The sequence below is a fragment of the Rhineura floridana genome, chromosome 21 (genome assembly GCF_030035675.1).
Source record: "Rhineura floridana isolate rRhiFlo1 chromosome 21, rRhiFlo1.hap2, whole genome shotgun sequence".
NCBI classification, from domain to species: Eukaryota; Metazoa; Chordata; class Lepidosauria; order Squamata; family Rhineuridae; genus Rhineura; species Rhineura floridana.
In genome coordinates, this window is record NC_084500.1 from 13,171,811 (window position 1) to 13,177,105 (window position 5,295).

At 44.4% G+C, this 5,295-nt stretch overlaps 1 long non-coding RNA gene across 1 annotated transcript in view; it reads left to right on the forward strand.

Moving 5' to 3' along the window:
* Positions 1–297: 297 nt before the first annotated feature.
* Positions 298–5,295, forward strand: part of LOC133374258 (uncharacterized) — a 54,791-nt gene continuing 49,793 nt past the window's right edge. The window contains exon 1 of the long non-coding RNA XR_009759847.1: positions 298–580. This is a non-coding gene — a long non-coding RNA (uncharacterized LOC133374258). The remainder of the gene's footprint in view (positions 581–5,295) is intronic.

Sequence of the window (5,295 nt, forward strand, 5' to 3'; positions counted from 1 at the left end):
ACACGGGAAGCTGCCTTATACTGTCAGACATTTGCTCCATCTAGTTCAGTATCGGCTACACTGACTGGCAGCAACTCTACCGAGGCACAGCCCACTCAACGCAAATGTCAAACAATTTTAAAAAACATTCCCCAACCAACCAACCAACGCTTAAAGCGGCACTCTCTTTCCTAGCCTACCCACCATTTTATCATTTCTTGAACTTACAGAGGCTTGTGAAGGCATTTCTGTCAATCTCCTGCTCTGGCCAATCAGCTCAGCCAGTTCTAATCCAAAAGTGTAACTATGGCAAAGAGGGCCCACCTGGGCTGACTGCTTGTCAGGCCTACCAAGAAGGCCCCTGCTCTATCTGCTAAGAGGTTTATCCAGCACAGCCAGTAGAGCTAATGGAGGAGTCAGGCCTGCTTCAAGAACAGCCCAAATGGTAGCCTTAGCCTGGTTCTGAGCATACTTAGAGCTATTTCCCTGAAGGCCACATCTCCTCATTGGTAACCGGAGAAGCAATGGAGTGTTTCCTACTTTGAGGAACTTTTTTGTTTAGTATTTGTGTGTGTGTGTGTGACCTTGCTAGAGAGAGAGGGTAAGTAAGTAAGCAAGTTTCTATAATATCTATTTTTTTAACTTAATTTTACTTTTGCATTTATTTCTGTGAATTGGGAGGAGCAACAGTGGTTGATTTGTGTATGTGTTGCAACAAACTGTATCAACCATTTCCCTGCATTCACTTATTAAAAGCTGGATGGAGCAGAGCTGGTTGATCTGAGCCACCTGCAATTTCAGAGTATTTTTCAGAGTTTTTCCAGAAAACGTTATGTGGATCTGGTTCCTGCAAGCCTCTCCCCGAGTTTAAATTCAGAATATTTTCAGTAGAGAGGAATGGAGGGAAATCCTTGTGCTGTTCTACCTTTATGAGTTTTTCAGTGATTTCTAAAATGAAAAGTTAGAGCGCTCTGCGTGTCACGATGTGACTCCATATCCTTCCCCAGATGTTCGCTCTAAGCTCAGACATAACAGAGGCTGATTATGGTTAGTGTGGTGTGATGTACTCTGCACATGACCAGAGATTATTACTGAACATTTTCTGAGGCATGCATTGCATTTATGTTCTGCTGTCCTCTAATGTGTCCTGGCTTAAATTAAACAATTTTTTTTGGCCTTTTGATGGGAATACTTTGTGCTTTTAATTTAAAGGGCAAAGTGTTTTGGAACATGAAAAGTTAAATTGATTTTTTTGAGGGAAGAAAAACTGCATGTAACTGGAAGCAAGTGTTCCTCACATTTTTAAAGTTTTTCAGTGTGTGTTTCGCTATTTATTTATTTATTAAATTTGTATCCTGCCCTTCTTCCCAGAAGGAGCCCAGGGTGGCAAACAAACACGCTAAATGCACTATAAAACATCTTAAAAGCAAAAGACTTTAAAACATGTTAAAACAAAACATCTTAAAAAGAACTTTAAAAAAATGTGCAGGTGAAATCAATACATGCATTCAAAAACTCATGGCCTGTGGTATGGCTTAATTTCTAAATAAGAGCTATGGAGTCACTCATGTCTGAAAAGCAAAGTTGGCCCTCTTACATGGAACCTCATCCATCGGCCATAGAAGTGCAGAGAATGTATAGATATTTTAGTGAGGACACAGTGGCGCTCTGCACACGTGTAATGGAACGCTTCCCTACATAAGTGCTGTACAAGTCACATCGTGATGAAAACAGCGAGGTTAAAAACGAGTCAGACTGTCACCAGCTGCCACGGCAGAAACCTTCCACGTGCAAGGCAGATACTCTGCCACTGAGCTACAGCTGGGCAAGGGAATGGAGGCCTTGTTCCCTACTGCTGCTCGCTCCTTCAGAGAGGCCAGGTGAACAGGTAACAGGAAAGAGAACAATGGGGGCTGGGGGACTCCAGGAGTTGGCAGTGGGCCACATGACGTGTCCGGTGCTTCCAACCCCTGACACCAGCCCTGGCTGGAGAAAGCCTCCAGGGTCAGAGGTGTTGGAAATAAAACACCAACGCTTATGTAACAAGTAACCTGAATCAGTAGCGCAGGGGGAAGGGGGATAGACAAAAAAGCAACTTATTCTTCCGTCCCTCTTTAGCTCACTGATTCTTAGGGTCGCCATAAGTTGTCCTTCCCTTCTTTTCCTGTGAAGTCAGTCCGATACAGGGCCAGTGACTGCAAGCCTCATGACTGCAATGCATGGTTTTATTTCTTTGCAGTAATAAACCTTCAGTTTCTTTAGGAGGCAGTATCTACTAAAGATTTTGGAAAGCTATTTGTCTGTTCTCTACGCATTTTTGGACACCTCTTAAGATACCGTAGCAACATTGTGTATGGTGGCTCCTGGGGCCTGAGATTGAGAAGCAGGTTTCTGTCCGTGCAGTCGGATGCCGATTTTGAATCGAGATGGTGGACTGAACTTTCAACACTGCACTGATTATTTTGGGGTTCCCGAACAACGCCACCTACGAGGCTACTAGCGGGGCCTATGTGTCAGTTGCTGGGAACCGCAAGCGTGGAGAGTGCTGTTGTACACATTAGGGGCATCTGGTTGGCCACTGTGAGAACAGGATGCTGGACTTGATGGGCTGCTGGGCTGATCCAGCAAGGCTCTTCTTACGTTCTTTCTGGATTTATGCCTCCCCTTCCTCTCACTTAATGGCCATTTCCATGAGTCTGTGTCCCAGCAGCCCATGCAAAAGGAAGTGGGAGGAGCCTTGCCAGATATTACCTCCTCGATGGGATCAGATGTGTGATTTAGGGAGATTTCCCTTCTCGGGGCTTGCTTAAATTTAATTTGAGCCAGGATTACTATTAATAAAAGTATTGCCTTCAAGGCGATTCCGACTTATGGTGACCCTATGAATAGGGTTTTCATGAGGCTGATAGGCAGTGACTGGCTCAAGGTCACCCAGTGAGCTTCATGGCTATGTGGGGATTTGAACCCTGGTCTCCCAGGTTGTAGTCCAACACCTTAACCACTATACCACACTATTAATACTAGACCTCATAAGGACATACATGTGTCAGGCCATCTGCCCACTTCAGCCCAATATTGTCTGTTTCAGGGAATGCCAACTTGTTTGGGTCAGTGGGTACATTTGGAATGTTGAGGGGGACGTGGGTACCAGGTACAAAATGGCTGCCTTGGGGTGTAGGTGGCATAACTCAAAACGGTGGCCACATCTAAAAGAGCAGAAAAAGAGACAGGATCTCATAACAGCCCTCTCCACTTCCTCCCCAGTTGATGGGAAAAGGCATCTATATCTGCTGCCACCACCACACCTATTAACAGAGAGAAACTCTAGACCCTTCTCCTCTGCCCAGTTCCAGTGCAGAATTGCAAAACACTATCTAAGGTCACATCCACACCATACATTTAAAGCACCCTTTTATACCACTTTAGCAGTCGTAGCTTCCCCCAAAGAATCCTGGAAAGCTGTAGTTTGTTTGTCACAGAGCTACAGTTCCCAGCACCCTTCACATACTACAGTTCCCAGGCTACTTTGGCGGGAAGCCATGCACTGTTAAAGGGTGTGGATGTAACCTAACAGTCTAAGTGCTTTTGGAAGCTGAGATGTATATTTTCAGTACTCGCTCGATTCCTGGGATTGTTATGTGTTTTACTTGTTTTTAACATTGAATTTTAAGCCGTTGTAATGTGCTCTGGGACCGGCTGGTGAAGGGCAGGTGGTGGTAATAATAATAATAATTAGTAGTAATAATTAATAATACTAATATTAATCCTTAAAGACCAAATTTAGCATTGCTGCAGTGAAATACTCCTCACTTGATTTGTGAGCCAAATTCGGCCCTCCAAGCGCCTCTCTCCATCCCTTGGGACTCTCCCCAAGACACACGTGCTCTGCCCATGTTTGCCTCCGGCCCTGCCCACTACTGCCATGTGGCCCCCGGAAGGCTGTCTAGAAGGGAATGTGGCCCTTGGGCTGAAAAGGGGTCTCCCCCCTCAACCTGGGGCTTTAAACCAAATAAATGTTGCTGGAGGGAAACTGAGCTTTTTCTTTCATTTTTGTCAGCTTTCAAACACGGTTGAAGCAGCGAGCCTTGATGTTGATTGGAGAGTACATTTAGGAACAGCTCTGTGAGGCTGGCTAGGAAGAGGTTTAGTGGGTGGCTTTCAGCTTAGCAGCCGGTGCTGTGCAAGTGTTGACAGCAAGCAGGCTGATCAGCAGGAGGGGAAGGGAAATGTTGGCCTCTTAAGCAGCTTGACTTGTGGCAGATTTGTCGTCTTTCCTTGTAAGCTTGAATATCTGGAATATTAAACCATGACCACAATGAAGCTCTTAGGAAAATGGCACTCTCTGTTTCCAGCTTCTGCTCTTTCTGTCACCATATGTGGAATGATTTGCCTACGACCGTGTTTTAAAAAAGGTCAGGCAGCGTTCCATCTATCTGTATTTGGGGGCAGATAATTGGAAGCGCTTCTGTTTGTTTAACAGATCACTGCTGTTAAATTATCTGTTAAGCCTGCTGTGCGATACATACTAAACAAAGGTTGTCCCCCACCCAAATATCACACTAAGTGGCATCTGCAGCAAAATGTTGCAGCACATCCTTTTGACACTAAGCCCAACCTTTACAAAACTTATTCATTTGCTCAGGCTTTCCAAGTTGAATAGCTGGTCTCAATGGTTTTACATTTGGGCCTCTTTTTTTAGTTGAATGGATGCTGCTGTTTTTGTCTTTTTCGGCCCCTCTAAGCTGGCGGGGGGCTTTTGGTCGGTGTATTCAGCGAAATGTTATTGATGCAATAAGAGCGCGTTAGTGGTGGATTTATACTGGACTGTCCATGTGTCATTCCTCTTTATTCTGTGATGTGACCCCAGTATTACCACATTATTGCCATCTGGAGGGGTGCTCTTGCACTATAGCGCAGCAAAAGCTGGATCCCCCCCCCAAACAACCATGGAAGATTTGTGGTATAAAAAGCTACAGGATTTCAGCAGGAAGTTATGCACCAGTTGGAAACAAATCAGTATGTCCACCCTGATACTTCTGCAGGCACAAACAGTATTGACAGTAGGATCATGTATAACCACCCGAATACAATAATGAGCACCAATCATAATGAATGCACAATCAAAAAGATGTTGGGTGTGGTTCTTAGATTTTACTGTTGCACTTTATTGTATTCTTTTTAAGCACTTTGCTTCAGTGCTTGTGCTCTAAGACAGCACTGAAATGTTCTAGATTAACTTTATAAATTAAAAAAATAAATAAATTGAAGTTGAGCAACGCAAGGTCAAGAGCTAAGAAAGAAAAAGAACAGGACATC